Source organism: Ranitomeya imitator, chromosome 5 (assembly GCF_032444005.1).
Source record: "Ranitomeya imitator isolate aRanImi1 chromosome 5, aRanImi1.pri, whole genome shotgun sequence".
In the NCBI taxonomy this organism is placed as follows: Eukaryota; Metazoa; Chordata; class Amphibia; order Anura; family Dendrobatidae; genus Ranitomeya; species Ranitomeya imitator.
In genome coordinates this window covers 8,441,200-8,452,836 of record NC_091286.1, presented here as the reverse complement: position 1 = coordinate 8,452,836, position 11,637 = coordinate 8,441,200, and the positions used below count along the sequence as shown (strand labels likewise).

At 49.6% G+C, this 11,637-nt stretch overlaps 1 pseudogene; it reads left to right on the top strand.

Moving 5' to 3' along the window:
• The first annotated feature begins 2,015 nt into the window (after positions 1-2,015).
• LOC138681055 (epoxide hydrolase 1-like) overlaps positions 2,016-11,637 on the top strand; it is a 40,653-nt pseudogene continuing 31,031 nt past the window's right edge.

Here is an 11,637-nt window from a genome sequence, read left to right as displayed (position 1 = left end):
AATCTTATCATGTATTTCTGTATACAGGGAACTCCCCCTAGTGGTGTCTGCAGACAGGATCTTATCATGTATCTCTGTATACAGGGAGCTCCCCCTAGTGGTGGCTGCAGACAGAATCTTATCATGTATTTCTGTATACAGGGAACTCCCCCTAGTGGTGTCTGCAGACAGGATCTTATCATGTATTTCTGTATACAGGGAGCTCCGCCTAGTGGTGGCTGCAGACAGGATCTTATCATGTATTTCTGTATACAGGGAGCTCCGCCTAGTGGTGTCTGCAGACAGGATCTTATCATGTATTAATGTATACAGGGAGCTCCCCCTAGTGGTGGCTGCAGACAGAATCTTATCATGTATCTCTGTATACAGGGAACTCCCCCTAGTGGTGTCTGCAGACAGGATCTTATCATGTATTTCTGTATACAGGGAACTCCCCCTAGTGGTGTCTGCAGACAGAATCTTATCATGTATTTCTGTATACAGGGAGCTCCCCCTAGTGGTGGCTGCAGACAGGATCTTATCATGTATCTTTGTATACAGGGAGCTCCGCCTAGTGGTGGCTGCAGACAGGATCTTATCATGTATCTCTGTATACAGGGAGCTCCCCCTAGTGGTGGCTGCAGACAGGATCTTATCATGTATCTCTGTATACAGGGAGCTCCCCCTAGTGGTGGCTGCAGACAGGATCTTATCATGTATCTCTGTATACAGGGAGCTCCCCCTAGTGGTGACTGCAGACAGGATCTTATCATGTATTTCTGTATACAGGGAGCTCCGCCTAGTGGTGGCTGCAGACAGGATCTTATCATGTATTTCTGTATACAGGGAGCTCCGCCTAGTGGTGTCTGCAGACAGGATCTTATCATGTATTTCTGTATACAGGGAGCTCCCCCTAGTGGTGGCTGCAGACAGAATCTTATCATGTATCTCTGTATACAGGGAACTCCCCCTAGTGGTGTCTGCAGACAGGATCTTATCATGTATTTCTGTATACAGGGAACTCCCCCTAGTGGTGTCTGCAGACAGAATCTTATCATGTATTTCTGTATACAGGGAGCTCCCCCTAGTGGTGGCTGCAGACAGGATCTTATCATGTATCTCTGTATACAGGGAGCTCCGCCTAGTGGTGGCTGCAGACAGGATCTTATCATGTATCTCTGTATACAGGGAGCTCCCCCTAGTGGTGGCTGCAGACAGGATCTTATCATGTATCTCTGTATACAGGGAGCTCCCCCTAGTGGTGGCTGCAGACAGGATCTTATCATGTATCTCTGTATACAGGGAGCTCCCCCTAGTGGTGACTGCAGACATGATCTTATCATGTATCTCTGTATACAGGGAGCTCCCCCTAGTGGTGGCTGCAGACAGGATCTTATCATGTATTTCTGTATACAGGGAACTCCCCCTAGTGGTGGCTGCAGACAGGATCTTATCATGTATCTCTGTATACAGGGAACTCCCCCTAGTGGTGTCTGCAGACAGGATCTTATCATGTATCTCTGTATACAGGGAGCTCCCCCTAGTGGTGGCTACAGACAGGATCTTATCATGTATCTCTGTATACAGGGAGCTCCCCCTAGTGGTGGCTGCAGACAGGATCTTATCATGTATCTCTGTATACAGGGAACTCCCCCTAGTGGTGTCTGCAGACAGCAGCTGATGCAGCTTTTCCAAATAACAGAAATGTTTGTTGTGAGTTAATTGATTCATGAATAAAATTCCACTATTTACAGTAAGGACTGACAATGGACAACTTGACAGAGAGCAGAGGATTATAACTTTGTAAATCCAGATTTGTGCACCACTTGGTACCTGTGGAGATCTGGATGATTTCTGTTAGGTCAGACCGGAAGAGACTTGTAGACTCGTTGATTCGTCCTTTTTCTGTTGCACTTGGATGACTCTGTCCTGATATTTGCAGGCAGGAGGGGCAGAGGAGGGTGTTCGCTATTTCACTGCTTGTAGCAGGACAAAGGGCATCAGAAGGAGCAATCCAACACCAGAGGCCACAATGTGGAGGCAGCTCCTGGAGGATGGCAGGTGAGGGGTGGGGGCAGTAAAGGAGAAACTGGGGAAAGCAGAGGTGGACACGAGGCTGAAGGTGAGGAATGGGGGGCACCAGGTGAGAAACGAGGGGCAGCACTTGAGGGGTGGGGGCAACATGTGAGCAGCAGGTGATGAGTGGGAGGCAGCAGGTGAAGGGAGGGTTGAGAGGCAACAGGTGAGGAGTGGGGGGAAGCAGGTGAGGGGTGATGGGCAGAAGGTGAGGAGAGGGGAGCAGCAAGTGAGGAGCGTGAGGCAGCAGGTGCAGGGTGGGAGGCAACAGGTGAGTAGCGGGGAGCATGTGGCAGCAGGTGAAGGGTAGGGGGTTACAGATGAGGAGTGAGGAGCAACAGTTGAGGGGTGATGGGCAGCAGGTGAGGGGTGATGGGCAGCAGGTGAGGGGTGATGGGCAGTAGGTGAGGGGTGATGGGCAGCAGGTGAGGGGTGATGGGCAGCAGGTGAGGGGTGATGGGCAGCAGGTGAGGGGTGATGGGCAGTAGGTGAGGGGTGATGGGCAGCAGGTGAGGGGTGATGGGCAGCAGGTGAGGGGTGATGGGCAGCAGGTGAGGGGTGATGGGCAGCAGGTGAGGGGTGATGGGCAGCAGGTGAGGGGTGATGGGCAGCAGGTGAGGGGTGATGGGCAGCAGGTGAGGGGTGATGGGCAGCAGGTGAGGGGTGATGGGCAGCAGGTGAGGGGTGATGGGCAGTAGGTGAGGGGTGATGGGCAGCAGGTGAGGGGTGATGGGCAGTAGGTGAGGGGTGATGGGCAGTAGGTGAGGGGTGATGGGCAGTAGGTGAGGGGTGATGGGCAGTAGGTGAGGGGTGATGGGCAGTAGGTGAGGGGTGATGGGCAGCAGGTGAGGGGTGATGGGTAGTAGGTGAGGGGTGATGGGCAGTAGGTGAGGGGTGATGGGCAGTAGGTGAGGGGTGATGGGCAGCAGGTGAGGGGTGATGGGTAGTAGGTGAGGGGTGATGGGCAGTAGGTGAGGGGTGATGGGCAGTAGGTGAGGGGTGATGGGCAGCAGGTGAGGGGTGATGGGTAGTAGGTGAGGGGTGATGGGCAGTAGGTGAGGGGTGATGGGCAGTAGGTGAGGGGTGATGGGCAGCAGGTGAGGGGTGATGGGTAGTAGGTGAGGGGTGATGGGCAGTAGGTGAGGGGTGATGGGCAGTAGGTGAGGGGTGATGGGCAGCAGGTGAGGGGTGATGGGCAGTAGGTGAGGGGTGATGGGCAGTAGGTGAGGGGTGATGGGCAGTAGGTGAGGGGTGATGGGCAGCAGGTGAGGGGTGATGGGTAGTAGGTGAGGGGTGATGGGCAGTAGGTGAGGGGTGATGGGCAGTAGGTGAGGGGTGATGGGCAGAAGGTGAGGGGTGATGGGCAGTAGGTGAGAGGTGGGAGTCAGCGGGTGAGGGGTGATGGGCAGCAGGTAAGGAGTGGGATGCAGCCAGATGTAGTATGGGAGGCAGCAGACTAGGGCTGGGGGGCAGCAGGTGCACCTGCATGTGTTGCTCTGTGTAGGATCCCAATGTTTTCAGAAAGCAATAGTTCACTTCTCTATTAATCACATACAGAGCGTGAACCTACAGTCCTTTCTCCTTGTCCCGTGCCCCTCCTGCAGTCCTTTCTCTTGGCTGGTGCCAATTCCCCTCCTGCAGTAACTTCCCCTGGTCCCAGTTCCCCTCCTACAGTCCTTTCCCCTGGTGCCAGTTCACTTCCTACAGTCCTTTCCTCTGGTGCTAGTTGCCCTCCTGCAGTCCTTTCTCCTGGTGCCAGTTCCTTGCCTGCAGTCCTTTCCACTGGTCCCAGTTCACCTCCTGCAGTCCTTTCCCCTGGTGCCAGTTCCGCTTCTGCAGTCCTTTTTCCTGGTGCCAGTTGCCCTCTTGCAGTCCTTTTCCCTGGTGCCAGTTTCCCTACTGCAGTCCTTTCTCCTGGTGCCAGTTCCCCTCCTGCAGTCCTTTCTCCTGGTGCCAGTTCCCCTCCAGGAGTCCTTTCTCTTGGTGCTCGTTCCCCTCCTACAGTCCTTTCTCTTGGTGCTCATTCCCCTCCTGCAGTCCTTTCTCCTGCTGCCAGTTTCCCTCCTTCAGTCCTTTCTCCTGCTGCCAGTTCGCCTCCTTCAGTCCTTTCTCCTGGTGCTCGTTCCCTTCCTGCAGTCCTTTCTCCTGCTGCCAGTTTCCCTCCTTCAGTCCTTTCTCCTGCTGCCAGTTTCCCTCCTTCAGTCCTTTCTCCTGCTGCCAGTTCCCCTCCTTCAGACCTTTCTCCTGGTGCTCATTCCCCTCCTTCAGTCCTTTCTCCTGCTGCCAGTTCCCCTCCTGCAGTCCTTTCTCCTGCTGCCAGTTTCCCTCCTTCAGTCCTTTCTCCTGTTGCCAGTTTCCCTTCTTCAGTCCTTTCTCCTGCTGCCAGTTCCCCTCCTTCAGTCCTTTCTCCTGCTGCCAGTTCCTCTCTTGCAGTCCTTTCTCCTGGTGCTCGTTCCTCTCCTGCAGTCCTTTCCCCTTGTGCTTCTTCCCCTCCTTCAGTCCTTTCTCCTGGTGCTCGTTCCCCTCCTGCAGTCCTTTCTCCTGCTGCCAGTTTCCCTCCTTCAGTCCTTTCTCCTGCTGCCAGTTCCCCTCCTTCAGACATTTCTCCTGGTGCCCGTTCCCCTCCTTCAGTCCTTTTTCCTGCTGCCAGTTCCCCTCCTGCAGTCCTTTCTTCTGCTGCCAGTTTCCCTCCTTCAGTCCTTTCTCCTGCTGCCAGTTCCCCTCCTTCAGACATTTCTCCTGGTGCCCATTCCCCTCCTTCAGTCCTTTTTCCTGCTGCCAGTTCCCCTCCTGCAGTCCTTTCTTCTGCTGCCAGTTTCCCTCCTTCAGTCCTTTCTCCTGCTGCCAGTTCCCCTCCTTCAGACATTTCTCCTGGTGCCCGTTCCCCTCCTTCAGTCCTTTTTCCTGCTGCCAGTTCCCCTCCTGCAGTCCTTTCTTCTGCTGCCAGTTTCCCTCCTTCAGTCCTTTCTCCTGCTGCAAGTTCCCCTCCTTCAGTCCTTTCTCCTGCTGCCAGTTTCCCTCCTTCAGTCCTTTCTCCTGCTGCCAGTTTCCCTCCTTCAGTCCTTTCTCCTGCTGCCAGTTCCTCTCTTGCAGTCCTTTCTCCTGGTGCTCGTTCCTCTCCTGCAGCCCTTTCCCCTGGTGCTTCTTCCCCTCCTTCAGTCCTTTCTCCTGGTGCTCGTTCCCCTCCTGCAGTCCTTTCTCCTGCTGCCAGTTTCCCTCCTTCAGTCCTTTCTCCTGCTGCCAGTTCCCCTCCTTCAGACCTTTCTCCTGGTGCCCGTTCCCCTCCTTCAGTCCTTTTTCCTGCTGCCAGTTCCCCTCCTGCAGTCCTTTCTTCTGCTGCCAGTTTCCCTCCTTCAGTCCTTTCTCCTGCTGCCAGTTTCCCTCCTTCAGTCCTTTCTCCTGCTGCCAGTTCCCCTCCTGCAGTCCTTTTCCTGGTGCTCATTCCTCTCCTGCAGTCCTTTCCGCTGGTGCTTCTTCCCCTCCTGCAGTCCTTTCACAGAGAGAAGACATGGCAGAGACAGCACAGACAGCAGACACAGCACCGATGGGAGACGCGGAAGAGATGTCAGACACCACACAGATGGCAGAGACAGCAGACACAACACAGACAGCAAATACAGCACAGACGGCAGACATGGCACAAACGGGACACATGGTACAGGCAGCATACATGTCACAGACGGCACAACAGAAATGTCAGACACTGCACAGATGTGGTAGTCAAGGCACAGATGGCAGAGACAGCAGACACAACACAGACAGCAGACACAGTACAGAAGGCAGACATGGCAAACATGGCACAGGCGGCAGGCACAGAAACACAGCACAGATAGCAAACACGGAAGACACAGCACCAACGGCAAACAGAGATGGCAGATACAGCACAGACGGTAGACACAGTACCAGCGGCAGAGACGGCAGACACAGCAGAGATGGCAGACACGGCAGACACAGTACCAGCGGCAGAGAGAGCAGACACGGTAGACACAGTACCAGCGGCAGAGATGGCAGACACAGCAGAGATGGCAGACACGGCAGACAGCACCGACGGTAGACACAGTACCAGCGGCAGAGACGGCAGACACAGCAGAGATGGCAGACACGGCAGAGGTGGCAGACACAGTACCAGTGCCGTGCACCCGGAAAATGGAGGAGGCCACAAAGCAGGAGACGCTATAAGAAGTTGCCCTTTTCTCAGTTCAAAATGTAATTAAGAAATGCGGGTACCAGCAACAGTGAAGGTCAAGATAAGGTCTGAAGACCAAGCAACATTTGAGTGAGATCTGCTCACAGAATTGCTATAGAGGCAAGTCAGAACCCCTGCTTGACTGCAAAAGATCTTCAGAAAGATTTATCAGACTCTGGAGTTGTGGTTCATTGTTCTACTGTTCAGAGACACCTGCACAAATATGGCCTTCATGGAAGAGTCATCAGAAGTAAACCTCTCCTGCGTCCTCACCATAAAATTCTGCATCATAAGTATGCAAAAGAACATCTAAACAAGCCTGATGCATTTTGGATACAAGTCCTGAGGACCAATGAGGACCAATCTGTGGCCACAATGGTCAGAGGTGCGTGTGGAGAAAAAAGACCACAAAATTTCAGGAAAACAACATCTCGCCAACCATTAAACATGGCGGTGGATCAATCAGGCTTTGGGGTTGTGTTCCAGCCAATGGTACGGGGAACATTTCACAGGTAGAGGGAAGAATGGAGTCAATGAAATCTCAACAAATTCTTGATGCAAACATAACACCATCTGTAACAAAGCTGAAGGTGAAAAGAGGAAGAGGATGGAAGAGGATGGCTGCTACAAATGGAGAATGATCCTACACACGTCACAATCCACTATAGACGACCTGAAAAGGCGCAAGATGAAGGTTTTACAATGTCCCTCACAGTCCCCTGATCTGAACGTGATTGAAAATCTGTGACAAGGCCTCAAAACAGCAGAGGATGGAAGACTGCCCAGGAATCTCACAGAACTGGAGGAATTCTCCAAGGAAGAATGGAGGAAAATCCCTCAAACATGAACTGAAAGACTCTTGTCTGGCTACAAAAAGCGTTTACAATCTGTGATACTTGCAAAAAGGAGCGCTACTAGGTACTAACCATGCAGGGTGCACAAACTTTGGCATGGAGCGAGGCCACACCCCCTGCTCTGCAGTATGTATAACGCATACATAGGCGCCTTCTCGGGTCTGAAATTGGCGAATCCCCACAGTGCAGAGTGCTTCCACTAGGGGGATTCATAAGTCTGCAGTCACACAGAGGGATTGCAGACTGATCAGTGTAGAACGGACAATCCCTTTAAATATTCACAATAACAGTAATTTTGACCAGGGGTGCCCAAACTTTTACATGCCACTGTAAAATGGAGCTGACATGCTGTGGGGGAAATAAGTATTTGCTCCCTTGTTGATTTTGTAAGTTTGTCCACTGACAAAGACATGAACAGTCTAGAATTTTAAGGGTCGGTTAATTTTAACATTGAGAGATAGAATATCAAAAATAAAATCCAGAAAATTACATTGTATAAATTATAGACATTTATTTGCATTTTGCAGTGAGAAATAAGTATTTGATCCCTCTGGCAAACAAGACTTATTACTTGGTGGTAAAACCCTTGTTGGCAGGCCCAGCAGTCAGACGTTTTTGTAGTTGATGATGAGGTTTGCGCACGTGACAGGAGGAATTTTGCTCCACTCCTCTTTGCAGATCATCTTTCAATCATTAAGATTTTGGGGCTGTTGCTTGGCAACTCAGAGCTTCAGCTCCCTCCATAAGTTTTCTATGGGATGAAGGTCTGGAGACTGGCTAGGCCACTCCATGATCTTAATGTGCTTCTTTTTGAGCCACTCCATTGTTGCCTTCGCTGTATGTTTTGGGTCATTGTCTTGCTGGAAGACCCAGCCACGACCCATTTTTAATGTCCTGGCGGAGGGAAGGAGGTTGTCACTCAGGATTTTTTCGCTACATGGCTCCATCCGTTCTCCCATTGATACAGTGAAGTAGTCCTGTGCCCTTAGCAGAGAAACACCCCCAAAACATAATGTTTCCACCTCCATGCTTGACAGTGGGGATGGTGTTCTTTCGGTCATAGGCAGCATTTCTCTTCCTCCAAACACGGCGAGTTGAGTTATTGCCAAAGACCTACATTTTTGCCTCATCTGACCCCAGCACCTTCTCCCAATCACTCACAGAATCATCCAGCTGTTCACTGGCAAACGTCAGACGGGTGCACATGTCCCTTCTTCAGCAGAAGACCTTGCGGCACTGCTGGATTTTACATCTTTACGGCGTAATGTGTTACCAATGGTTTTCTTGGTGATTGTGGTCCCAGCTGCCTTGAGATCATTAACAAGTTCCCTCCGTGTAGTTTTAGGCTGATTTCTCACCTTCCTCATGATCAGGGATACCCCACGAGGTGAAATTTTACATGGTGCTCCAGATCGATGTCGATTGACAGTCATTTTGTATTTCTTCCATTTTCTTACTATTGCACAAACAGTTGTCTCTTTCTCACCCAGCATCTTACTTATGGTTTTGTAGCCCATTCCAGCATTGTGCAGGTCTAGGATCTTGTCCCTGACATCCTTAGAAAGCTCTTTGATCTTGCCCATGTTGTAGAGGTCAGAGTTTGACGATTGAGTCTGTGGACAGGAGTCTATTATAAAGGTGACTATGTAAGACAGCTGTCTGTAATGCAGGTAACGAGTTGGTTAGGAGTCTAACTGGTCTGTAGGGGACAGAACTCTGAATGGTTGGTAGGGGATCAAATACTTATTTCTCACTGCAAAAGGCAAATAAATTTATATAATTTATACAATATGATTTTCTGGATTTTATTTTTGATATTCTATCTCTCAATGTTAAAATTAACCTCAAAATTACAGACTGTTCATGTCTTTGTCAGTGGGCAAACTTACAAAATCAGCGAGGGATCCAATACTTATTTCCTTCACTGTATTACCCGGACCCTCATCTGATGGAAGCGTAACGGCTTCAAAAAATGACAGAAATGTTCCCAAAGTTACGAAACCGCTTCATGATCAACGTTGATTCCTCTAATCTACAGATAATGTGCAGAACCTTACAAGAGTCACATCGGGTATTATCCTCCAGTCACCTCCAGACCTGCACTCACTATTCTGCTGTTACATTGAGTCTTATCCTCCAGTCACTTCCACAGCTGCACTCACTATTCTGCTGTTACATTGTGTCTTACCCCCCAGTCACCTCCAGAGCTGCACTCACTATTCTGCTGTTACATCGTGTCTTACCCCCTAGTCACCTCCAGAGCTGAACTCACTGTTCTGCTGTTACATCGTGTCTTATCCTCCAGTCACCTCCAGACCTGCACTCACTATTCTGCTGTTACATTGAGTCTTATCCTCCAGTCACCTCCAGACCTGCACTCACTATTCTGCTGTTACATTGTGTCTTACCCCCCAGTCACCTTCAGAGCTGCACTCACTGTTCTGCTGTTACATCGTGTCTTACCCCCTAGTCACCTCCAGAGCTGAACTCACTGTTCTGCTGTTACATCGTGTCTTATCCTCCAGTCACCTCCAGACCTGCACTCACTATTCTGCTGTTACATTGAGTCTTATCCTCCAGTCACCTCCAGACCTGCACTCACTATTCTGCTGTTACATTGTGTCTTACCCCCCAGTCACCTTCAGAGCTGCACTCACTGTTCTGCTGTTACATCGTGTCTTACCCCCTAGTCACCTCCAGAGCTGAACTCACTGTTCTGCTGTTACATCGTGTCTTATCCTCCAGTCACCTCCAGAGCTGCACTCACTATTCTGCTGTTACACCACAAGTTATCCTCCAGTCACCTCCAGACCTGCACTCAGTATTCTGCTGTTACATTGTGTCTTATCCCCCAGTCACCTCCAGAGCTGCAGTCACCGTTCTGCTATTACATCTGGTTTACACAGTAAAATATCGATATTTGCAGATGATACAAAACTATGTAAAGCAGTTAATACAAGAGAAGATAGTATTCTGCTACAGATGGATCTGGATAAGTTGGAAACTTTTTTTTTTTTTTTTTTTAAACAATAAATTTTTATTGAAAGTTTTCGGTTTACATTTACGTGATAATCAAGATAATCAAAAAAAAAAAATCAGGATAAGTCTTTACATACAATCTGAACAATAGTGCATGTGGTTAACTGACATGCAATCATACAACCTAACCAAAGTAAGGGAAAGGGGGAGTGGGGGAGGGGAGCCCGAGTAAAGAGGTGTATAACGTCTAAAGGGTTTGGTAGGTTATTCTGAATCCGACTGAATGTAGTTAGTTGGGTATAGTACCGGTGTGGCAAAAGGGGTATGGTTGGTGTATTCCGCCCAGGGGAGCCATATTTTCTCGAATTTTCCAACTTTGTCCATTAGTATAGCCGACAATTTCTCATTGATCATGTACCAGGTGAGGCGTGTTTTGACTGCGGAAAAGTCTAAGTTTGGTTTTTTCCATGCCAAAGCAATGATTTGTTTCGCTGCTAAAAATATAAATGAGATAAGGGATCGGGTATGATTAGGGATGTTGGGGATGCGCTTGTTAAGTAGTGCCTCCCATGGGTTTTTTTTAAGGTTAATGTTCGCTATGGAAAAAACCAAATGGTATATCCTAATCCAGAACCTTCTGACAATCGGGCAAAGCCACCATATATGGAACATGTCTCCTGTTGAATTGCAACCTCTGAAGCAATTTGGGGAGTGGTTAGCCACAGCTTTAGCTACTCTAGCGGGGGTCAGATACCATCGGGTTAACACTTTGTAGTTGGTTTCTAACATAAGTGTGTTTAACATTCCTCCAGTAGATGAGGACCAAATTTGGGACCATTCCGAGTCTGTCAGGGTAGATCCGATGTCCGACTCCCAACGAACGGTATATTTCAAACAATGCCTATGGGAAGGGGCATTAATGTATGAGTAGAGGAGAGAAATAATCCCCGAGGCATGTGGGTTTTGACGACACTTTTGTTCAAAAGGGGTCATGGAGTAAGGAGGGGTAGAATTTTTTAATAAGGAGTTGGCAAAGTTTTTTAATTGTAAGTATCGAAAGATTTCTCCGGAGGGGAAGTGGTACTTTTCCTGTAGAGCCGCGAATGGGATTATCCCATCAATATTGAACAGCTGGTGAACCCTGGTTATGCCGGCTTCGACCCATCTATAAAAACTTTTGATAGATCCCACGCCTGGGGGGAATAGGGTATTACCCCAAATGGGAGCGAGGGGTAAAAAGGGTGAGATCAGTTGTGAGGAATATTTTAAAGTGTCCCAGATTGTAAGAGAATGCTTTATAATGGGGTTCGAGATATGTTTGCGTTGAGTTGGGAGGATCCATAGTACTGTGTCTAGAGTACTGGGTTGCATTTCGAATGCTTCCAGGGATAGCCATAATGGGGGTTCGTTATAAGCATGGTATAAAGTCAGTTGGCCTAATTGAGCTGCGCGGTAATATTTCAAGAGGTTGGGGACTCCCAAACCCCCTTTTAGGCGATGGCGGTATAAAGTAGCCTTGTTAACTCTCGGGATGCCTCCTCTCCATACGAAGGTGTCTATAGA